The following is a 25,957-nucleotide window of genomic DNA, read 5'->3' as shown; positions in this document are numbered from 1 at the left end:
ATTAGTAGATCTCCTGGATTCAAATGCTGCAGTCGTAAGGGTGACTCCTAAGATTAGTATAAAAAAAGGGGAAAAATCAATTAGGTTATTAAAGTTAATGCCAAACTTAATCTTCATTTCAAATGGAATACTTTTGAATGAAAGGGCAGAAAATTGCATGTCCTTGCTATTAACAAGTGCAAAACTGTGCTCCTACTCTTTGACAGTGCTTGAGGACATAGGAATGAAGGTAGTAAGTGTGCTTGTGACTCTAGGGAGGAGACATCTCAGTACTAGTCACAAGGCATTTAATAAAAATGACAGGTTTGACTGTTGGGGTGGTAGAAAAAAACTGACTTTGGGCTTGAAGAGGACAAGGGCTCTGAAAATGCTCGTACGTCTGTGGTTGAGCCAACACTGGAAAGATGGGAAAAGTGGTCTTATAGCCAGCTAGCACTGTGTGTGTTACTTGAATTTCCCAGTTCTCAGGTCAGGCTGACCAATGTTGGTATTCTTTGTTTTCTCACACGCAACATCTTGTCTCTCTGTAGCTTACAACACAATCTGCTTGACTCTTAGAGAAGAGGTCAGAGTAGGGACAGGACTGAATGCAACAAAATAGATTAAATAGGTTGTGTGCTGCCAGATTAGAAATTATTTTCCAAAGGACATCTTACAGCTGTAGTGTTTCCATTGAATTTAATTGGCTTTTGATTTATTTACCTGGTACTGCTGTCACTTAAAATCTGCCTTCTTGCCTTTTTGAGAGTTTTATAAGTTTTGCAATAGCTATTGGACTAATGGTGCTTTCTATGGTTCTGTTATTCAAAGGTAAGCTGGATACTATAGATTTCAGGAATAAACATGGTCCTGCCTAAGACGTTAGTGTCCCAGACTGAAGAAGGTGAGATCCTAGAAGATGAGTCTTAGCAGACAACATACCCTTGTGTTCCAGTCATGTGGGACAATGCTAGACCAGGTTCCTGTCATTTGAGTTTTGGATCTGGGAGATAACCCTGGAAGGAGGCAAAAGCCTGAAAACCAGAGCAAGGATGAACCAGGGCATGTGTATGGGTTACATACCCATTTAAGAAGTCAATGCAATGAAGCACAGCCATCCATTGCTTCATATCCAACTGGGGATGAAGTTAGAAGGATCACAGTTTAATTGCTTGACCTGATGGAAAAGCTCTACATGATGTAGTAGTTGATATACTTCCTATAGTATTGTTTTCCTACCATTTTAGACAGTTTCAAAAGTATTTACAAAGATGATGTCTTGTTTTGTACTTTATTCTGTAAATTTTAAGACAGATCTCTTTTTAACCCATTTCACTTTCTCTGTTATCTCTGACTTGTATTATTTCCATTGTGACTCTTGATATAAACAACAGCTATATTTATTTAAGAGGAAGACATGAAAATAAATTTGATATTTAGCCCATATTCTTCTTCTTACACTTAAGAGGGGTTGTAAGAAGTTATAAGGGATAATTTAAAATGTTCTTTTATTTTCTGTATTGGCTGCTAGATGGCATGGGAAATCCTTACATGTGTAATGAAACAACACATAAAACCCACTGAGCCAATGCAAGGCACCACCTTAGTTAAATGAGCAGATTTATAATGACAGGACACCATTAAAAATCTGGACAGAAAAATTCTCAGTACTCTTATTCTACATTTCTTTTTTTTATTTTAGGTCTTCACTTAGGAAGTAATGGAAGTGAGTTGAATAATGAATACAGTTAATACAGTCTCAAGAAGCTTTCCCTCCCAGATTTCTGTCTGTTGAGCTGAACTGAAGGTCAAATAACTTCAGTATAGTGGGAAGCATCAAGATTGTAGTTTTTATTGAGTACAATCTGATGCTGACAAGGCATAATAATGGATAAGGAGAAGTGGAATATTTTGATACTTTATTTTGCTTGCAGCAAAGTAACAGAATAGTACATTTCCATTACCTGGGCAGACGACAATAAAATAATCACTTTAGCAATTTTAGGTGGTGACATGAATGGCTCAAATTAGAAGTGTAGACAATCAATTTTTCCTTGGTGGGTTTATCCCATGGATAAATGAAGGCAAAACAACCGAATCCACTTATTCCTCCATTTTTCAGGAGGTTCATGGCTTGCTACTAAATATAACCTCTGTAAGTTTCCATGGATGTAGACCCTGATGTGGAACCTGGCCCTGGGCTGGGCATATTGTTTCCCTACACTCTACCTGGAGAAGGAGTTTGCCTGGGTGCAAATCATCAAGCACTGCACAGGGAGACCTGCAGTGTTGCAACGGCAATGTGCAGCCAGATAAAAGGTGCATGTACATATATATTTAATGAATATGTATATAAATTTCCTGTAGATATGCATACAACAGTTATAACTAGTACAACTAGTAGCTAGAACTACAGGGAAACGCAAAAGATTATTACTTTATTTCTTCTTAATGTTTTCTTCTAAGACTTCAGCTGTGCAGAATGATGCTCTGTCCACAGCTGCGAACAAGCATAGGGCCAAGGAAGGGTTTATAAATGGGGATACACATTTGTGAGGCTTGCTCTCACAAAGCTCATGGATGGAGGGAGCAGGCTCTGTGCTGGCACTGCAGATGTTGGCCCACTGAGTCAGGACTTGAGAGAAGTGGACAGGAAGCACTGAAGGCTTGGTATAAAATCAGCATGAACATTAATTGCAAGTCTGAAGGTGAATAAGTCATGAGTGGATGTGATGCTGTCTCTGTACCTCCAGATCTTACAGCAATGTCCCAGAGCCTTTGACATGACCAAGAACCAAGGGGATGCCACAGAGCAGCATTTGTATAATGATGTCTCCATAAAGCAGCATCTTCCTGTTCAATACAAATTTATGAAGTTTTTACTTTTTTTGTACACACTGACCAGAACAAGTAAAATGCTACATTTCTCTCTCAAATTATCCTGCACTTTGTACTTGATTTGTCCTCATATCTGTATGTTCATATTCTACCCATATGGTACAAGCACTGGGCAAGTCTCAGAAAGCTTTTCTACATTACTTTCTTTTTCAGCAGATGTTCATATTTATCACTTTTTTTGACCTTGTTAGCATAACTACCATTGTATAAACAGTTTGTACTCTGCATAAACTGTGAAGTCTATTTTGGCCAATACTTTAGCAAAGACTTAGTGTGAGTATGTGCCTACTAACCAGTGAACCAGAGAAATCTGCATATTAGAAAAAATGGATGAGATATAGAAAGCATCATAAAGGCAATGCAATTAAATAGTGAGCTTCTCAGTGATGTCGTATTGATGGTGTATTGAAAGTATACAGAGCTAGATATTAGGTCACATGTCTAGGGAGCTGCATACAAGAATAGCACAAGCATATGAGGAGAAAATTCGAAAACCCATGCATAAAATGTCATACAGCTAGCAAGGGACATGAAATGTAACAAGAAAATACTCTAAATTTAGATTAGTGGTGAGAGAGTTATAAGAGGAAGAGTTCATCTTCTTCTCAGAGGGAGAAAAAGCTATTTATAAATTATATTGAGAAGGTTGAAGTGTTTTGTTTCTTCTTGTTTCAGCATTCCCTGGAAGGACCAGGTGGGGGTTGGGCTCTTTTACCAAACGACTTTCAACAAGACAAGAGGGCATGGACTTAAGTTGTGCCAGGGGAAGTTTAGGTTAGATATTAGAAAGAATTTCTTTACGGAAAGAGTGATCCGTCATTGGAATGGGCTGCCCAGGGAAGTAGTGGATTCTCCGTCCCTGGAGATATTTAAAAAAAGACTGGATGTGGCACTCAGTGCCATGGTCTAGCAACCGCAACGGTGGTTCAAGGGTTGGACTCGATGATCTCTGAGGTCCCTTCCAACCCAGCCAATTCTATGATTCTATGATTCTATGACCAGTGAGACAGGATACAAATTCAAGTTAGAAGAGAAAATCATCTAAGAGCACAAATCAGTAAGTTAATTTTTTGTCCCCAAATTCTCTGACAGTAATGAAACTCCACAGAGCATTTTGAAAGCCAAATGAAGGAAATCTGAGATCAGTTATAGGTCCTCCACTGAAAACTGGGGAGGATGGATGAAGTTAGGAGCCTTCTTATCTTTGCAGTGAGCAACAGGGTGAAATGGGGAATTGCAGACTTGCCAGCTTAGCTTCCCTTCCCCGAATGGAGAGCAATAATCCAGGCACTGGTAAACACCTAGAAGGTAATAAAGGATAAGTAACAGCTAGCAGGGATTTTTTGTGAACATACGATCTTTAAGGAAGGTCATTTCCATTTATAGCAGCATGACAGGCCATGCAGATGGTGGGAAGGAGTTTCTGTGTTTCTGTGACTCTAAGCACCAGTTTCTGCAGTTTCATGAGCTGGCTGCAGGACTTTGGTCCAAGGTCCATAGGGAGCAAGGACACATCAGCTGTGGTTTCCATGGGCACTTCTGAGCCCTGTGTGACTCAGTACTTTTCCTGATGACTTGGATGATGAACTAAGAACAAGGTTTATTCAGTTTTTAAATAGCAGAAAACTAGGAAGGGTTGTGACTGTACCCGGTAATGGGGTGAGATCTAAGAATGGCTCCAGCTGAGGAAATCATCTTGCCAAACTGGCATGTGTTTTCTGTAAGGCCTTACAGCTGACAGGGGTGCCCTGGCTGTGCCAAAAGCCCAAGCTTGCACTGAAGACAAAGATCTCCTTGCCAGATACTTTCAGCTTGTCATGACCTCAGCACATGGCCCATGGACAAAGTGGACTTTGCACCTTGCCTCCCACACTCCTGTCTGGGGGTACCTACACTGTGACCATGGCTGGCTCCTGGTGTACAGCAGGATTTCAGCTCCCTGATCAGCCACAGGACAGCATCCGTGTCATTTGGTACATCACTTCCCCCTGCTGCCATCTGACCAGTGCCCTCAGTAAGAAAGCCTTGGCATGCAGGAAAGGGTTCTCTCCAGCTACCACCTGAGTCTTCTTTCCCACCAACCTGGGAGCATGGAGGTTTTGACCAAAATCTCTTCCAGCAACATGGTCAGTGTGTAACAAGGAGTGAGAATGGCCAGGGCCAGATATGGTCTCCTGTAAGCTCAGTTTGCAACCCAGAGGTCCTGTGAATGGGGGATGTGTAGGCAGCCTCTTCTGTGGGACCCTCTTTGCTCAGGAGGGGCTGTTAGCTCTGTGTGTCCCCCAGACAGACCACTGCCCTGGGGACAGACCCAGTGTGGGACTCAGTGGAGCCTGAAAAGCATCTAAAAATGCAGATTTAAATATATTTATTAATGGGTTTAACTTATGCTTGGAGGTGCACACAGTCTTCATGTTTTACAGGGGCATTTATTATTGTCTCCTCTGCCGTGGGGCAGTTTTGTGCATGGGTGAATGGCCACCCAGGCTGCACTCCCAGCACCCATATGCTGCAGTGAAGCTGCTGACAATAGGAGCTGGAGGGAGGATAACTGTGCTCTGCTCTGCTGAGCACTACTGAGCTGCTTCATGCTCTCACAAATTCCTTAGAAAAACAGAACAAGTAAAAAGTTACCAAGCTGCCCTGAAATAAACTTTCTAGATGTGATACAAACTTTGAAAGATTTCAGTCTTGAGTTGTCTGAAAGTGAATTTTTTTTAATGTTGTTTCCACTATTGACCTAAAAAATCAGTCATTTAGACAACCCTGCTCTGTGCAGAGAGGATAAAGCTTATCACAGAAACAAACACCATTTTTCAGGGACTGCTGGAAAGAGGAAAAGACCATGCTGATCACACTGCTTGCTGTTACAAATTCATGAGATGCTTCTTTGACCTGTCTTCCCCTTTGGATAAGCATAGCGCATATGTAAATAGCAATAATAAATACCATCAACAAGCAAATGGAAAATAACCAGCTCAACCAACTTAAACTGAAACTTGCCTCTCTTCTGGGTAGAAGATTAAAAAAAAGAATGTTGGTCACCTCACCATGGTCTCTGAAGTCTATAGCACAGTTAAATCCTGGAGCAAGAGTTGGTGGGGCAATGTCATTTGGGACCAGCTCTCATTGCACAGAACCAGTGATGGCACTTTTTCCCCCCCCACCATTAGCAGTGGCCCTTCCTCTGTTGGTACCTCATTTCCATCCCATGGTCATAAAGAACAGCAATGCCAGTGCAGCCATGTCCTCTCTGGGGACATGGGTGGGAAGACCAGCTTGTCTCTGCTGGTTTCACCGTAAACTTAGAGAGCCCAGTAGCATCTTGCAGGCCTGCAAGTGGCAGGGCAGGGCTGCAGTGATATAGCTTGGGACATGGGCTTGAGGTGGACTTGCCCCATGTCCAGAAAACATTCTCCAGTTGTTCATCGCAATTTCTGTTCAGAATAAAATTCTTTCCCTTCATGCTTTTATCCACAAACCAGAGCTTCTTGAAAGCTAATTTTGACCACTTGCTTATCCATATCTTTGCTTCCTCTATATGAGGGAAATATGTGGTTCTGATGGCCACTGGCAATACCCATCTTTACTGGAAACAATGCACAGCAGGGCCAACCACGGCTGCCTGCCTCCAGGGCCTCTTGTACATGGTCTCCTGAAAAACAGAGTTCCCTTTATGCAAAACTGATAGCAAAAGTCTTCCTGAAACCTCACAGTTGCATAAATATTTGAGATTTCCCTGTCTTTTTCATTCCAAACCCTCAAGGTTAGAATTCAGTATTAAAGGGACAGTTTCTGAGGGAGCATAAGTGTCCATTCTCCAAAAGAAATCTGTGTGCTAAATATATCACACGAGCTGAAGGAAACTTGTCAAGATGCATTGAAAGTGGAAGTCTGATATTCAACATCAAGGAGGGCAGCCTGAAGGATCTGACCCATGACTGTATTAAGCACTTGATTAAGATATGTTAAAACAGGAATGCACAGCTTGCTGGCAGCTTTTACTGAGACTATTGCTATGGGTTGGTTTTTCGGAATGAGGGTTTACAGTTTTCTCTGGAACTTGCCCCTCTCTTGAGAGCATTTTTTTTCATCCAGTCACTTAAAAATGTAAATACAAAAAGGAAAATTCTAACAGATTTCAAACTACTTCAGGACATTTTGCTTATTAGAAACATGTTGACTTTTTAAACAAATGGCTTGCTTCCCCTGTAATTAATTTTAAAAGATTCATTTTTTTATTGAGAAATGACAAACAGCTATTCTGCAGCTGTCTCAGGATTTTTGAGCTTGACCTTAATAAATAATAAAACATTTTTTTAATTTGAAGTGTAACATATGTTTTTCCTCTTCCTGACCAAAGTGGATCAATTTATTTTTTCTGCAGCCAATGTTTGGCTGAGGCAGCATATGCCATTTGCATGGTGTGATTACTTTTATGTGGCTAAGTAGGCCACACCATTAATGATTAAATATATTCAGAATTTTATGTTTAAATAAGATAAAAATGATTGCATCTCCCCTTTCCCTTGACGTTGTGAAGGAGATGTAGATCACAACCTGGCCATGGAGGCACTGCCAATAACAGCTGATGTCTTTCATCCAGCATGTGCACATCCTCATGGGCAGCAGGAGATGATGTGGTCAGAAGCCCAACCAATCCTTGTCATCAGGAGCAAAGGTTGCTCAGAGGCTCCACTGTCTTCTGGGATGCTCCTTGGGGATCCCCTCGGTGGTGCCTTTGCTTCGTTGATGTATATGTGACCCTGTGACTTTTGGTGGCCCTGTGTGCACCTGGTAGACACTGAGCATCCTGAATTCATTTGTTTTGTGGACTTAGCAGTCCTGCCTACTCCAGACCTACTGGCCCTGTGGAAACCTCCACAGACTTTTCTTCCTGATTCGTTCTTCCACTTCTTGTTTTCTTCTTCCTGTTCCTTCACACATGTTCATAGGTACCTATAGAGCCCATTCATTCATATTCCCCTGGGAATATGCACCTTCTAGTGCCTTTTTATTTGCAACTTTGAGGCAAGAAAAGGAGATAGGCCCTTGTCTGTAGTAGACACCCAGGAGTCAAAGTCAAAAGGTGCAATGTATTATTCATCTACCTCTCCTGCCATAATTGTGCTTAGTGCTGAACCTCCCTTGGCATAACATCTGGTCCTGAGTTTCCTGTAACACTGTCTTGGTTATAGGTCAGACTCATTGGTCTGAAGAGGCATTATGTCTTGTTGGAATATATCACAGCCTACCAGCTTTGGTAACCAGTGCATGTGTACAAGATCCCAAATCCTGCTGTGAAGAGGTATTTTATGACATGGTGAGACAGCCCCTTCACAAAAGGTCTCACAGAGGCTCATCCCCAGGGACAGCAAAGAGCAGCCCATGATATGCTGAGCCAAATGCATTTCTGAAGTCCCAGACAAGGAGGCTGAGCTGGAAGTTTCCAAAGAGGACACAGTCACTTCCATAACCAGCAATAAGGCTTTGGTTCATTTGTCAGATGTGTGAAATAGTAGTGGTGAGGATAACAACAATCAGCATGTTAATAATGTGATAGGGAGTAATTTGGAGGTAGATCCAGGGCCGGCGTTTTCTCAGGACCATCATTTCTCAGCTATAAGGTCCTTTTTCCCTTTAGGTTATGCACTGAAGTTTTTAATATTAACAAATACTATTAAGATAAACAAACCCATAAGCATTCTAGGCCTTCAAAAGCCTAGATATAAACTTTCAGTGTGCCTTCAATAACACCAGACCCTGAATAGTTGTACCAAATAAAGCAATTTGCAATGTATGAGAACAGCCAGCAGCACATAAACTGTGATCCAGCATTAAATAAATATTTTCTCATGCTCCTTATGCCCACTAGGCTTGCAGGAAACTTAGCCATGGGGAGAAATAAGCTGATGCTGTTGTTTCTAAAAACTAGGAACAGGAAGGACTGAAGGCCAGACATCTAGGGCTGGGGAATTAGATCCAAACATTTGTGTGCTGTAACAGGCTGGGGCAGGGGTAGCTGTTGCCTCAAGCACTCATACTGATCTGATAGCTCTCAGAGCAGGCTCTGGTCACTTCCAGGGCATTTCTTCTGTCCCTGCAACTACCTTGGGTAAAGTCTCAGCACAACAGACCAGCTGTGTGACTGACCAGGAGCCTGACCTTCCCATCTGCTCTTCATGCCTGCTTTTCCCCAAGGTTGCACATATAACCCTGTTGATCACCTATACCCCTTTAATCTCCTACTATGGGAGAGTTTTCTGTGACCATGACAGGTTCTCATGCAGGGAAGTTAAAAATCAGCAGATAACTATGAGATCTGCAGGTCAAAGAGGCATTTTGGCAGCACCAGGAGAGCTGCTGCGGAGCAGTTTATGGAGCCAAGTTGAGAAGGCAGCATTACACCCAAATGTCACCACTCACATCTGAGGTGGTTAGGTACTTCCTTTAAACTAGCACACTCTAAGTTTGGAGAAAGGATCAGCAAGTGGCATTTTGGATTAAAATAACAAACTGTTTTAGAAAAAGACTTTCTGTAAAGAGTAAACTCAGTCACTGGTCTCAGAGGGAACTAGCAAATATTGACAGACATGGTTCCAACCACCAGTGTAGAAAGATTAAATCCCTTCCTGGTAAGTTCTTCTATCCCATTGTGTGCTTTAGCAACAGTTATGCACATATGATTAAAAATCTGGCTTTAAACCCAGTGATGGCTCAGAGGCTATAGAGGTGCCTTCTTTACCAGTGGCCGCTATCACAGGAGATGCTGGTGTGACTTTGTTCATTAGTCTTTTGGAAGGATAATAGTGTGACACTGCATTTCAGTTACTGAACTCAGGCATGGAGAACCTTGGTCATGGTTTATATGAACTCAGAGGAGACAAAGAGCTGCTGTGGATGCTCATACTCCATCTTCTCATTTCCACTATGCTGGAGCATTCAGTTTTCTATCTCATTGCCTGCTCTGTTTAATATATTTGTGTTGCTGGCAGAAGGCTTTGAGGGAAACTGCGGAACATTGTGGGTACTTGAGCTTTCATTTCCATCACTCAGGCTTCTTAGTTTCTCTGCTGTCCCACTGTTTTCTGGACAAGGTGCTAATGGTGGTGGAAAGGGTTGGGAACTGCAGTGGTGGTGAAAATAACAGCACTCCAGTTTTGTCTTATCTTGCTGTATTAAACACTATCACAATTCACTAGCATTAATTTGACTGCATGTTATGCCTCGTAGCTGGACATAGACCTAAACTTGAGAAACAATGGAGGAATGAGACTCCCAGGTGCATGCATAAGGCATCTCAGTTGTAAGAGAAGTCTAGAAGATTTATTCATGCTTCAAATTGCATTTGGAAGTTTGGTCCACCCCCATCTTTTATTTCCCAAGATAAGCATTACACAGTAGAACTGAGCTTTTGCTGGAGTCTGGTTTTTAATTATCATTGACAAGAGAGTAGTTTCCCCAGTTCCAGGCCCATGAACTGCACAGCTCCCTTCCAGGGCCATCTCCTCTGCCACTGCCTCTCACCGAGGAGGAGGCACCATGGGGGTGGTGTGTCAGTGGTCCTTTTTTCTCTGGCAGGAAGAGGAGCTCTACCCCCACTCAGTTTTCATGTTTCCAGTAAAAGAAAATGTCTTTGGTGGAAGACTGAAGTAATATTTTTCCTTATTCCTCTGAAAAACTCCCAGCACAAGACTTCTGGTGCCTGGGCAGTGTGAGGCATTCCCCACAGCTACAGGCTGGCATAACAAAGGTCATCTTCCAGCATCTGCCTTTTCCAGCTGCTTCCCATCCTCTCCCCATCCCCTTTTCTCTCTTCGTATCCAAGATGTGAACCCCAGGGAAGAGAAACCTTAACGATGTTTTAAGGAGGTGAGGAGGAGGTGCTGAGGTGCTGACCTGTGGTGCCACTGTGCCTTGGCTTGCATGAGAGGACAGATGGATGGGCTGTGCACCTCTGTCCCTTCCACCCGTGCTATGCCCTCTGGTGCTTTTCCAGCCTTTGGAATGCAAGAGGGGAGCTGGGGATAAAGCTGGTGATGGACTTGGGAAGCAGAGGCAGATGAAAGAGCCTCAGCCACAGAGGGAGGGTGAGGGTCCAAGAGGCAGCCCCTGCCACTATTTCTGCATATGCCACATAAGTGTGAACCAGTTACTACTGGTTTTTTTTTCTTTTTTTTTCTTTTTTTTTCCTTCTTGTGGAAAAACTACCTTTACTATCAATGTGCAGCATTGGAAGCTGTGATATCAGGATATCAGTTGTATGTCTTTCAAGGGTGAATGATGGAAAAGAAATCCTCTGCCCCCTCAGGGTTGAGTACAGTCAGGGGAAGCAGGTTGGAGCATCAGGCCAGGGCCAGGACCCAGCCAAATGCAGCAGACGAAGAGGTGGCAACAGCCTTTTAAGAAGAGGCACTGAGCAATGAGTTCAGGTGGGCTGCCTTAGTGCTTACACACTTGGGGAACTTTTCAGAACTATGGAGGAGAATTACTGAGAGAGCTGTCTTGAAAGAGTTTTCCAACTCCGTCACTTCAGATCAAGAAAAAACAGGAAGGTAACATTGTCTCCTAAATCTTTCAGATGTCAGTAAATAAATGATGTTGTTTTCAGAACTGTAAAGCATCTCATATGTTTTGCTGACTTAAGCTGGAGCACTGGGTGCTCAGCACTTCTGGAAATAAAATCATTTGTTTGCCAAGCTTCGGAAGGAAAAGCTGAGAAGGCTGACTTGAAGTTCTTGTTCTTGCAAATATGAATATGAAGCAGGATATAAAAATATGAACTGAGTATGAATTGAAGCAGAATATGAAACTTGAATCAGTAGTGTTCCCTTAGGAAGATCATTACTTGGAAGAAAAGAAAAAGTGCACATACAGAGAAATTTGTAAACACCATAGGAAAGGAGGAAGGATGGAACTTGCTTGGCATTGTTATTATTTCCTGTCTTGGAGCTGGTCTGCCTTTGCCTTCACTTTGTGGTGTTTGTAGTAGTTCTGCATTGACCGAATTGCTCCCAGCCCTGGGTGCTGTCATGAAAATGTATGCAGTGCTGATGCCTTCACTGTTAACTAACATGATAGCAGAGCAGTTGAGGAAGGGACTAAAATGTCAAACAGTGGAGATAACCAAGTACAAAAAATGCCTCACACTCATGTGGTGAGAGGCAGGGCCAGGCTGGCAGTGATCCCAGAGGAGATGGGCTCCTCCACAGAGCTCCACCTGCCCTCACCCACCACAGCCACAGCTGCCCTACACCAGCCTCTTCTTCCCAGCATCCTGAGATGCTGAGGTAGACAGCATGGCCCTGGGGTTCTGTGATGTGTTTCTGTCAAGAGTTACAGTTAATAGATAAAAAAAAAAACACTTTAAGGAATGAGAAAACATAGAAATTGGGTGCTATAGGGGGGGTACAAAGCATTTAACAGAAACAGACTCTTTCAGTAAGATTTTTTCCCCCCTGTAATCATAGAATCACAGAATGGGTTGGATTGGACGGGTCCTTACTGATCATCCAGTTCCAAGCCTCCAGCCACAGGCAGGGACACCTCCCATTAGAACAGGTTATTCTGAGCCTCATCCAAGCTGGCCTTGAACACTTCCAGGGAAGGGGTAATACTCCTCTGGAAAACAAAATCCCTTGGTTGTTTAATCTGAAAAATTCTTGATTCATTTCCCCTCCACTGCAGTGTCCCAGCAATTGGGAAAACCTTGAAATGGGAAATGAGATAAACTCATGTTAGGGTCAAAAGGGACTTGAAAGATCCCAAAATATGATTTGTTTAATATGACTTCCATTGGAAAAGACACAGATTAACGTCCAATGAAGGGAAAACATTTTGTCCTGGCTGACATGAAAAAAAATTGAGTTGAGGTATGCTTGATGCATTGATTCCTTCATTCTTGCTCTGAAGGGAAGAAGTGTCAAAATGAGAGGACTTGCTACAATACAAAAATACTAGGGTGATTTTTTGTTATTTCTTCAAAAGACTGATATTTTCTTTTTCTAAGCACTAATTCCCATATTTTAATTCAAACATCCCGTTGGAAAAATATTTATAAAAATACTAATTTTAATAGGAGATTTCATAGCACTAATCTACAACAGAGCACCATTCAGAATTACTTTATTATACGGTTTGCTTAGCAGAGCATTTTATCATGCAGAAGTGAGAAAAGCCTCAGTGCACTGTTCTGATGAAAAGAGAGAAAAACAAGATTCAAAGGCTGAACAAGACTGCAAGACTATGGTAAAAAAAAAAAGGCACCAAGAAGCTGATGATGAAGAATCAGAGATAATGCAGTTGAGATGATTTGTGATGCACTTGCATGGAGTTTGCTCATTAGCACACTGCAAAAAAAGCTTTACAAAGGGAGACTGATACCTGTGTTACAGGCAAGGGAGGTGAAGTGGAGCATGGTGAGTGATTCCCTTTTGGTCATCCTGTGAGCCCAGAACAGAGCTCAGACTCTTCAGGCATGGCTGAATATACCTTTTATGAGACTACATCCTTTTCTTTTGTGGCATGACATGAAGCCCAGAGCAGCTTTTGTCTCTGAGCCCTGAAACAAGACATGAGCCAGAATGATGAAAAACTATGATTCATTTTATGGACTTTTTTTCTTAAATCAAGCTATGTGGTGCATTAATTGTTCTGCAATCTTGCTTGGCAATGTGTTTAGAGATAAGCCACACTGAGCCTATGGACTCGACACATAAATCACTGTGTGCAGGGACTTACTGTGTGCTGCTCAGTTACTTGGACTATCATTGCACTTGGAATGTCAAAACATGAACAGTTCCATTCATGGTCAAAGGAAGAGGAATTTAATGAATCTGGGAACTGGATGCAATAATACTGTAAATTTGGGACAGGAAGGACTACTTTGTTTGTTAGCCTAATTGTTACTTGACACAATTTCATTCTTGACACAATTTCATTCTTGACACAATTTCATTCAGTATCAGCAACAAATAAAAATAATCTATAACTGATCACCATCAGGCCACTAAATTGCAGCTGAATTAAAGAGCATCTTTTGGAATAAGGCTGCTTAGTGTTGCACTCAGAGAAGCTGAGCTGTTCTGTGTACAGCACTTAACAAACTTTTGATTTTTGAAATCTTAAGATTCTCAGTCTGGTTTAGAACTGTGATTTCTGCTTGCACTTCAATTTCTGTGTTCTGTAACAGAGAGTGTTTAACTCAGAATTTCATAATGTGAAACGCTGTTGTGATTTCTAAAAACTTGTATTTATGTGCATCTGCTTATTTTCTCTTATGGTTATCTATGCAGAATTATTCTTTCAGGCTGAAAGTTCTTTCCTGAAATGTGCCAACATTTTTTGTAGTATCTCAGTCAAAAACAGATCACCTCCTGCACCCCAGTTTCCTCTAGGACCTTACAGACAGGGGCTGCAGCAGCCAGGCTGAGGGCTGGGGCAGTACCTGACATCTGCCTTCTGAACAGGAAATTGAAAATGCTACACTTTGCATAACCTTTGCCTTAGGATCAAAATTACATTTCTTTTTTGTTTTTTTCAGTCCTAATCTCCCATTTAGGAATATATTTTGGTGAGCACATTGTTTAGCAAAAGTTGCTAAGAGTAACAACTAACTTTCCCACCCCGCTATGGTTGTGCTATTTCGCAGCACTATGGGATTTCACATGATGTGCATTTTCATGGGATTAATATCAGTGTGATGTTCTGTATCCCTGAGGTATCTCAGCTCATTAGGTACCTTAATTTGTTTTGTAAGAATGTGTTTTGCCTTCTATGCAGAAGATATACCCAGTTGTATATCATCATTTTTAGGCTGTTCTTGACGCCAGAGCATGGAAGAACTCTCCTGTAAATTAAAATCTCATGCAAAAGTAATGGCTCTTGTACCTACATGCTGATATCTTTCTGGTAGATCAACTTATGATGTGTCCACTATATAAAGCAAGCTGAATTCTCTGCCTTAGCATCAGGTTGTCACTGTTTTTATATGTGTTTGCTATGATTACATTGCCTCATTTCCATTATCTGTTTTGAAACACAATATTAGTTCATTTATTTCCTGTGTCACAAACCGATCTCATGGTGAACATTGCTTTGGAAGTTTATTGAAATAATGTTCCTCATGAGAGCTTTGTTCTGCTGTTAGTGGTAGTGTCACCTTTTTGTAAACTGAATTTCTTTGATTGAAAATAGAACAATTCTCCCGTTGTGCTGAATACATGGGGGTCTTATTGTGACTGCTCTGCTCTCTTGTTTATGGCTTCTGGACCTAGCTTTGTGCTCACCCTGGGCTCTGTCTTTGTTTTTCCACAGATGCACATCAGCAATGCTGCTGCCTGCCACCCCTTGTGTTTGGGGATCACATCATAGCTTTGTTTCCACAATGATTCACGTCAAGTCCCTTTCTGACAGTACTTTGTTATGCCCATCTGAATTGTAATATGCAAAATACTTTCAGGTTTACTTAGTCTGCATGGTAACATGGCTCAAACTGTGTGAGTCCCTTAGCATCAGGCTTGGCCACATCTGGTGGCTCTCTTGCTTTGGCTCTCCACGAATCTGGGGAACTTGTTCAGAGGCGTCGTTTTTTTTGTTTTTTTTTAAAGTAACATGAAGTCCTCTTCAGATGCTTAAATAACTTTTGAAATCTGTCCTCTGACACTAGTTTTTCTTACTGAAATGGTTTTGTGAATGTAGTTATTGAACACACAAGGATTTTAATTTTTGAAGTTTCTCTCCTATTAATTTTGAAAGTTCCCAGTCATGTTCTCAGCTGCTTTGCCACCTGAGGCTTGAGACTGAGAAGCTGAGAGGACTACTTTGCTCCCTTTTTACCTGATGGCTGACCTGAATTTGGAGAAGCAGATAGAAGGGGCACACAACAAGCTCATTGGACACTGAACTCTGGTCCTTCCCTCAAGCTCTCTCTCTCTGCTCAATTTTTACCACCTGGTTTCAGGGAAATCCCATCTTCAAGACCACAAGGGATTATCTTTCTCATGTGCAATGCCCTTCACACATAGCCATGGGACTTCAGCAGTGTTCCTGCTCTCTCTCTGTGTCCTTCATTGCACTAGAAAACATCATCTAGACAGATACTCACTTTTGATTCGAAGATCTCTGCTGACAGGGATGTTGCTGTATTCCTAGGTATCTGTTTCCAGTGGCTAATTATTTTCACCAAAGATTTTTATGTGGTGTCTTGCCTTTGGCTATAGCAATGCTTTCAGAAGAAATTTCTGGTGCTGAGGCCAGAAACAGGGTGCTGACAGAGAGGTGACTGATCATTTTGCTCCAGGGACATCATTGTTCCTTGCCCTTGACTCTGCTCATTGCTTTATTGAGCCGGGGAAAAATTCTCATGTGTCCCATCAGCCTGTGTTTGAAGGCTCCTCCTGGTAACAGGCATCCATACCATCCCCTCTGAGGGTACTCTGGCTCCTGCAGGGATTTGACCAAAGGAAATTTTCCTCTGCTCTGTGAATGACAACCATGGGCAGAAGCTCTGTGTTTTTGCTCCCATAAGTTTCAGCAGCTGCTCTGGTGTATTTTGCCTACAAAAAACAGAAAGGAGCCAAAAGGGAAAAGTCTTCATGTGTCTGTAGACAAAGTACATGCTCCCTCTTAACATTACACTGTTACACCACATATTTTTAAAAACTGAACTTTTTAAACCTCTCATTAATATACCTTTTTCTTTTTTTTTTCAATTTTTTTTTTTTTTAGCTGTTCTTGGAAACACATTTGTAGTTTTCTAGTAGCCTTTTAAAGCACTGAAACTGGTATTCAGCTAAACATAAGTGGTGGTAGTCTACAAGGTTAATTTGGGCTTTCAGAAGGTGTAGAAATCTATGTTCAACTTGCCTCTGCTCACCAGACTAGGCATTATTATAGACTTTTCTATGAACAATTTTAATGTTTTGGGTATTTCTTTCTTTTTTCAGGGTTATTTATAAAGATCTAGAATAGTTCTAGTTTAGGCTTTTGAGGGGCTGTATGCTCAGGCTTATGTTTATATTAGAAACTGAGAATTAGTGACAGAGCATGTTCTGTATATACACTTGCACTTCTTTCTCTCTCTCTGCCTGGAAAGTTGCTGAGTACCATCCCAGAGGGATTTTGCTGACATGGTGAAGGTCTCTGAATTTACAAAGCACAGTGAAAGAAAAACAGGCTGAGTGTTGCCCTCTCTCTTCAAATTACAGAGCAAAACGTGCAGATAACAGAGTAGAAGTGCCCTGAATCTGAGATTGGCCTGGCTAGCCCTTTCCTTGCTGTAGAATTCAGCATGGAATTGTCCAGTAACCTGGCTGGGCCCAGTGTGGACCAAGGTCCTGGTGGCTGCTGGCTCCAATATTTCCTGCACCTCTGCTGCTGCCTGGGGCTTTCTGACCCCAGTGCTCACCTGGGCTGTCCCTCCAGAGCTCAGCAGAGGTGACAAAACCACCAAAAGATACGTATCCCTGGCTGGGGATATCGGTTGGAGGTTGCTTCAGTGTCAGAAGTGTCACTGAAATGTCACTCACTTCAAATGAGTCAGCCTCCCATGTCACTGTGTTTCTTAATTTAGATGTGTTGTGCTCCTGTTCCTCCAGACCTTCATCCAGGTCCTAAGCCTCCATGGGCAGCAGAGAGCCACTTGCTTTATTGCTGGGTCTCTGCTGTCCTCCTGTGACTTAGCACAGGTGACTGACAGCACTGCTGAGACACTGACAGGAGATGAGCTGTGTCATGAAGGGAAACATTTCCACAGCATGAGAAGACAAGCTATATAAATTACTTTAGAAACTTCATTGCCTAAGATAAGCTTCAGGGCTTAGACCACGTGTGATGCTTGTGTCATAGAGGTGTTGTCCAGATCACTTTAGAATCAAGGTCTTTGAACATGTCCCATCTTAACTGACACACATTAGGGGCTGAGATTGCTTTACCAATTGATTGACTGTTAAATTTGGTAACAGGTCTTAGTACTGAAGGTCCATCTTGTGAGCCACTGAGGTAAAAAGTCATGATTATCTTTTCAAAGCCAAACTTAAAAATGTCCCACAAAGGATACTATGTCACTCCTAAAGTGAACCTCCTCAATCATTGCTTAAGTTGCATCACAACAGCAGACAGATGTCTTCCCTCCTTGGTCTGCCTCCTTTCTGGCTGCTGTTCTCTTTCTGTACTTTCAGACAGGTTAATAGTAAATCTACAGAGCAAGCCATGGAGAGAAAGAAATTACATTCTACTATTATTATTTTCATTATGATAGCTCCTAGCAGCTGAGGCACAGAATGAGTCCCTGCTGGGGAAGGGATTCTGCAGACACGGAAGAAAGGCAATCTCTTGCTCCAAGCACCTTAAATGTTAAGCAAAAACATTACAAGAACAGAGACTAGGTCTCAGTGTCATAAAGTTCTACTTTGCTTCTGCAACAGTGAAAACATGAAAATCAAAATTTATTGCCTGACAGATGTTTCCATAAAGCAATAAAATGAGCAAGGAGAAGAGCAGTCTTGCATGAAGACAATAATTTCCCTTTGGATGCTTAATTGCTGCTTCACTGGGAAGCTTTCCGTGTCCCTCTCCATTCCCCTGACTGGAGTGAATTCTTGAAGCCAGGGAAGGAAAGCCTTGAGACAAGAAAACTTTCTGAGTGGGAAAGCTCCACAACAGACTTGTTCAATGCTGCATATGCTCTGCAACCTCACCCACCTCCTGCAGGGAAACTGCGCCCAACGAGCTGTTTCAATGCTCAGCTAAAATAACTTTCTCATGGTATCTGTGAGGCTGTGTGTCAGAATTACTCCAAATATTTTATTAGTGGGACAAGGCCCACCTGCAGCTTAATGCTGAGGTCCAAAGCCAGCTCTTAGCCTCTCATAGCTTATATAAGGGTGACTCATGCCCTGAGCAGCTAGAGCTCTTGGATGCTATTTTCTCCTTAATAGCAGTACATGGAAGTTAGGATCTAGTTTTGGAGCTGAAACTGCTTATTTCATTCCCCAGCATTTCCGTGGCCAGCAGGGAAAAGGCAGTAATGCAAATTTCTGTTTTGTGGAAAAAAAGAAAAAAAAGAAAAAAAAAAGAAGAAAGCTTCATTTAGTAATGTCCATGTATTGTTTAAACATTTATCACTTCACTCTTTCTCAGAACTAGTTCTCATCAATTTATCATGAGCCTTACATTTTGCTACCTACGTTTCCTTACTTTAGGTAAATCTTTTAAAGGAAACCTGAAAAGGTAAAATATGAACCACAAGCCACGTTGCCGGATCTCTGAATGCCTCTGCTGGTCAGCACTTGGAAAAATATGCCTCAAAACTCCAATTCCTCTGTCCAGTGACAGCATCCCTCTCCTTGCCCACTGCCAGTAACTTCCCTCTCCAGCAGGACAGCCAGACACAGACCAGGCACTGCAATAAGACCTCTGGAAGGTGTAGGAAAACAGCTTTGGGTATCTCCCTCTGCCTCCCCATCCCACCAGGCAATGGGCAGCACTGTCTTGAGGCCTTCAGAGTCGTGCCATGGGGGCTGGAGCCAGCCAGTGTCCTGCTGCAGGGCTGTGGTAGTTCCTCCTGTCCGGCCAGGAGAGTCGGAGTGTTCACCAAACAATGTGAACCACTTCTCTGGTTCTGGCCTCAGAGTCCAGGATGGTTTTGCGAAAGCCTGGTGGATCTCTGGCCAGGAGAAGTTCCCCAGCCACACTTTCTGCCCCTCAAGGTGAACTGACATGTCCCAGGTCCACAGATGGATGCAGTGACACCCAGAAAGGCAGGCATATGTCCCTGTCCCTTGGCAGCATGTGGACTTGGGGCAGAGAATCCCTCTCCCCATGCTGGCATGGGGATAACTGGGACACAGCACTCTTCCCATCCTCATCACCCCAAAGAGTTTCATGCTGCACCAAATGCCAGCTTCAAAGGCTTAAGAGCAGGCTGGCTGCTACCCCCTGCCACACGGGAATTGTTTCTTTACAATGTATGTTTTATTTATAGATTAACATTAACATTTGCAAGGGGAATGAACTGGGCTCTGAGTTATTGCTTCCTATTAACCTGAAATTATTGAGTGTTTGAAATTGACAAGGAAACCCAGTGAGCAGAAAGTGTCAGAAAAATGTTCCTCTCCTTTCCATGAAGCACAGAGAATAAACAACCTCCTCCCTTTGGAGGGCTGTCCAAAACCACAGAAATGTCAAAGCACATTTTTGAAGCAATCATCTTTTTGAAGTATCACAAACATCCATTTTCCATCTCACACGTGTACAGCTCTTAATATATATTGCATACCATGTACATTATCAGATTCCTGTTTGTCTTTAATAATTGATCTTTGCACAGAGAAGCAGATCCTGCAGCCCTCTGCTGTGTGTTCCAACTCTTGCTCCAATGGAAGTTTTCCCTCCAGCAGCAGTGCAGCAGTCTTGGGATTTTGTTTGAACAGGCTTAAAGGGGCCTGGGGTAAAAGAAGTCCCTACTCATCTGGGCTGGGCTGGACAAGGGGATGAGGAAGGGCTGCAATGGCTCCTGCTGCCCCACACAGAAGTGGCTGAACAGTCGCTAAATAGATAGGCTGAGCTGCTCTCTTCTTTTTCTCAGTGATAACAGGGAGAACTTCACTGACTAGCTGATGACAGACGTCTAATTTATTTTTTTTAGGTGTTTAAGTGATCCAGCATGAGGCCTAGGCTGTGAGGAAGAAGATGGCCCTCATACCCTTGGGGTAGTCCCTACAGTTAAGGAGAATGCCACCTCAAGAAATAATGGAGCCCAGATTCTGAGGCATTCTGGGAATCATTCTGAGCCCAGAAATCATGGCAGGGTTAAGGAAGGAAGCTTACTCTGGTCTTCTAACCATCACATCTGAAAAGCAATATTTTTAGTGCCTCATTTTCAAGTATTCTTCTTCTTCCTTCAGCCAAATCAGGAATAATCACATGCATTTATGTAGTGACTTTCAGGAAGAAGAAATCTAAAATGCTTTGCAGATCCAAGATGGCTATTTACATGGCTTTTTATTTAATCCTCCTTATGCTCTGGTTAGAGACAAACTGGTATCACTCAATTCTTTCTGCACTTACGAATGTTCATAGTCTCGGACTGTCAGCTTTAACAATCTTCTTTATGCAGCCTTGGCAGCATCCAAAGTAGCACCTAAATGGTCCCCAGGAGGTGTAATTAAAATTAAGCTGCCCATGGGTTGCTTTGATTGCAACAGGGCAGGCCAGCTTAACCTTCAATTTATTCCGGTTTGAGAGATGGCTCATACAGAGAACCTGTATGCCAGACATAGATTTGAATTAATTATGCTGATTCTCTGCTTTTATTTTACTGTCTGATTAGGGCTACAAATGAAATCACAGCCCCATCCTTCACAAGCTCTCTGGCACGAGCCCCAGGCCCAGTCAGCCCCCTGGGGGTACCACCCGCTCCCCACTCAGCCTCCCTGGGCACCTGCAGGAGGTGGTGGCCGGTCACTCACCCACTGCTGAGCTGTTGCTGGCTGCAGACACACAGCTCCTAATTTGATCACATCACTGATGGGCTGCAAAGGAGCACGAGCAATCCTGGCAAGACCCAGCTCAGCTTGACCAGCTCTTTCCTGATGCGTCTCAAAAAGGAACAGGCTTTTTGGTGCTCCTTGCCCTTCAGGTGCAAGGAAAAGGCTCTTAATTAGTGTCAACAATATCTAAGAAACTAATCAGAAAATATGGTTTCTTAGGTAAGGGTATTTTCTAACTCCTGTGTATCAAAATACACCATCACACAAGACCCTTTTGCATACATAAAGCCGAGTGTCTCTCATGTCATGTCGATTGAAAAACCAGAACTGAAAGAGTGGATGCATTTCAGCAGGGCTGTAATTCTGTCATATTTGGTTTTAGAAAATGTCAAAACAGAAATATGAAAATTTCTCCCCCCCCGGCAAATTTACCAAACCAAATGGAATCATGTGAGCAGCATAGAGCATAGTTTCTTATCAGTCTTATTGCATAATTTCTTAACAGCTCTATTTTCAGAAGTTTCTTTCTTTTTCTTTCCTAAAAGCCTGTATCATATTACCACTTGAACTACAGTCTCCCTTGCATAATATTGTTTTCCTTGTACATTGGCAAAGTACATTGAGTTAGGGAACTTCTTCAAATGCCTGTTTTTCCTCTGACAAAATAATACAGCAGCAAACACATGCCATGTACTTTTGCTGCACCTGTGATAGATTCAGCCTCTCTTTTTCACTGGCATCTTTTAATTCAATACAGACAAAAAGCCAGTGTGCTCCTCTACTGAATATTTATTAAGTATGGCACAAAACAGGCTTTTACTCTCTTCCTTGCTGCCTCTCATTACTCCATGAAAAGACATGTAGTTTTAGATCAGAAAATACAGTTTAATGAGAATTGAGTGACTGCCAGTGCCTATGACCAAGTTTATGAACTAGATGATCTCTAATGTTTCTTCCAACTTCAGTGGAACTTCTGTGGAACTGAGGATGTCCTTATGGAGAATTACTGCCCATCTCCTGTTGGGTTTTCATTCCAGCACCCAAGCAGCTCCTCCAAACACAAGCCTAAGATGTCTGCTGTAAAATGGCAGAATGATGACTGTTATGGCAAGAAAATTTTGGAGAGTTTAAGCCTAAAATTCCTCTTTCCTGTCAACTTCAGGCACTAAGGTTTGGCATTGAGAGCCATAGTGCTGTAGTTGGACTAGGTTTTACAATGGAAAGGGAGATCAGAAATTTGTCAGCTATCTGGCTTATCTTGTGCTGTCTTCTGGGTGTTTTAGGAAGGCTTTGTGTATGTTGCCTGAGCTTTACTTCTTCATTTTCACAAATTATTCAACTGCCAATATTAATTTTGCTGGTGAAATCCTATTAAAATATTTCAAATTATCATTACAAATTCAATCTTCTCTCACGTGTCCCATGTACTATGAATCCCATTTCATTAAAACTTCAATATTTCAGGTCTAGAATTAAAGCCAGAAGGGTTGGTATAGTAATTAATCCTTGAAATAATTTTATCTGCAGTGCTTTGATGCCATTTAATATTCAGTGAATTAATGATAGAGCTCTTCCCAACAGTGTTTCTGTCATTTGTTTCATTGTTGTGGTCCCATAAGAAATGGGAATTGGTTTAATTGGGATAGGGATGGTTCCAAATTGTCCATGTTCACTGAGGAATGTCTTTGGATGCTGATTATAAAAGTAAGAAGAGAAGGGGCAAACTTTGCCTTGCTTTCAGGGAGCCCGTGACACACACTCATGCTCACAGCCTGCCAAGGACGGAATATCTCTAAGGGAGACGGACAGTGACAGGAGAGGAAAGACATGAAAAAAAAAGGGGCTGAGTGCCATGGGAGTCTGTGAGGTTGTCCTGGGGGCTCAAGCATTCTCTGTGCACCGCAACAGCAAAGGAGGGACCCAGAACTTGTCTTTGCCTTACCTGTAGATAAGCTCTCAAAGATGTTTCTCAGTGACCGGGTATGATCCTTCTCCTTCTGGGACCACCTTACCTGCATATATCAGTTTTCTGATAAGTCCTGATCTAGGGCAGTTGGGCCATGTCCTGTTTCTAGGACAGCTTTTCAGAAAGTTCCCTTCAGCATTAACTCCACTGCTAGAATACTCAGACTCAAAAATCACACATAATTCGTGAAAAAGAATCACAGCTTTGCACCAGTTTCTGAAGCTTGAATTATCCCCAAGAGCAAGCATATCACCAGTATCTGCTAGTGTTCCTGGAGGGAGGGAGCTGCTAGCCCCTCTCCCTGCTGGAATCCCAACCTTGTTGAGAAGGGTGGGAAAATGTTAGGAGTTTCATGGGCATGGTAGTTGGGAAGGACTTCTGAAGGCATCCAGCCTAGCCTCAGGACTAGGTGGGACAAGATGCAATCAGACCATGAACTCTTCATCAACAACACCTCCACAGACAGTGCTTCCACAGCCTCTCTGGGCAGGCTCTCAACACTGTTCTAATGAAGCTCTGAGTGCAGCCTCACCACAGCTGAGATGCTGGGCAGTGGGCTTGGTGTGTCCTCTGCTAGCACACAGTGAGCAGATTGCACTGCTGCCAGGATTGAGGTGGGGGTGACTCCATGGAGGGGTTTTTCTTCACTGCTTTGAATAGTAAAACACAGAAGGGTTTGGTTGCTAAAGCCATTTTGCACCCCTCTTCAGAGGCACATCTCTTGGAGATGATCTAAAGATACTGCTTTCCATCCCCAGTCCCCTTAATGTGAATAAAAGCAAGAGCTGCAGCTTTTACCATTAATTACCTAAATCTATCTCTTGTGCAGGTAGGTTAAGTTTTAATTTGCCTCCTGCTGTGTCAGTGAAATGTCAAGAAGTGAAAGTGCATTATGAAGCACCACGGGGCCAAGGTACATGTCAAAGGTCAGCTAATAACTCAGGTTCTTCTGAAATCTTTAAGGACTCTTTTTAATAATTCAAATGAATATGGCAGTTTTCATGACTGATTGTATTATATTGTTGCTTCTCTCCTGCAGTTCTTAAAGGATCATCAGTGTGCAGCTGGTAAGCTGATGTTATTTAATAAGGGACAGATTATTAAGTATACCAGCTCTTAGACATACAACATAGGAGAAGAAAACAAACCAGAATTATGAAAATTGGCTTCAAGAAACACATTTCAGTAACCAAATAAAAAGATAATAGCCAAAAGTTTGTGGGAAGATAGTTTAAAAGTAGAACTAGTTCAGGACAATTGTCAGCTCTTTGTAGAAAATGATGTTACGATGCAATTGGAGACTCTACCAGCTTGCAGGCAGGATGGAAATTGCAGCAGGAGATCAGTTTGAATAAATTCTAGCTCTCCAGTGAACTCGTACAAGAAAGAGGTCCAGAGAAAATGGGCACGAGGTCAAGTGAGTAAGGATGCATATCAAAGGACAGCATGTGCTGGAGGGGAGAAAATCAAATTCAAGCAGAAAAGAAATAAAGAATAGCAAAACTCAGTCTGTGGAGGCATTAGTGAGAACAGAAATATCAGAGAACATATTGGTTTATACTCACTGCAGAAGGAAAGCTAATGGCAATTGATACTGAGGAAGCTGAACTGCAGTATGCATTTTTTGACTTGCTTTTCACTACAGGCATCAGTAGTGATCAAACAGCTAGTGTAGCAGAGGGGAAATTGTACAAATTCAAGCTAAAATGAAAGAACAGAAAGTGGAAGATGTTAGACAATACAGCAATACATAAAATATTTTTAATTTGTTGGAACCTGATGAAATTTGAAAGTTTGATGCTCTCCAAGGAAACTTCAAGAAGTGGCTGTGCAATTTCAGAGTAGAAGTGGGGAACCAAGAAACTCCATAAAAGAAAACTGTATCTGTCACTGAGGAGAGGCAAAAGGAGGCTCTGGTAAGTGCACATCATTCAGCTTAATTCTGATTCCCTGAAGAAGTACTGGAACAAACAAACATTCTATTTGTCATTCAAAGATGACAAATATACAGGTAATGGCCATTGGTATTTGTCATACTCTAATTACATGTAGTGATGGTTTTGATACCATTTTACATGAGATGTTAGCTGGATGGATAACACCTAGAAAAAGCCAAGGGTGAACACAAGCCTGGTGAGGAAATCAGAAGCTGTCAGTGAGTCACTTCCCAAGGGAACACATGGACTAGTTGAAATTTCAGAGAAGTCTTGCTGTGACTGGGGACCCATCAGCATTGTCATCCACAGCTTGGTTTCTGCATTAAGTTTCCAAAGTTTCCTGGAGATGGAGGAACTATTGAAGTAAGGGAGCTGGGTTTAGCATTATCTGGACAGATTGTGAAAATTATCTGAAATGTTGAATTCAGTTTAAACGAAAGGAAAGTCCTTTGTTCAGGTAGATCCAGGTAGATCTCAAGTAGATGGGGCATGGTCCTGAGTATGTGTCAGTCCTGCAGAACAGGGGCTGTAGGATGAAATGGAGCCAGGGCCAGTCACAGGTGCTGCCTGGGAAGCTTGTAGGGAAGTGAGGCAATGGTCAGGAGAGGAAGGCAATGGGAATGGATCGAACCAACATCCTACCCACTGCATGACCCAGCAAGTGAGTGAAAGAGCTGGGGGCCCCA

Source organism: Calypte anna, chromosome 1, assembly GCF_003957555.1.
Source record: "Calypte anna isolate BGI_N300 chromosome 1, bCalAnn1_v1.p, whole genome shotgun sequence".
In the NCBI taxonomy this organism is placed as follows: Eukaryota; Metazoa; Chordata; class Aves; order Apodiformes; family Trochilidae; genus Calypte; species Calypte anna.
This window is presented reverse-complemented; position numbering follows the sequence as displayed.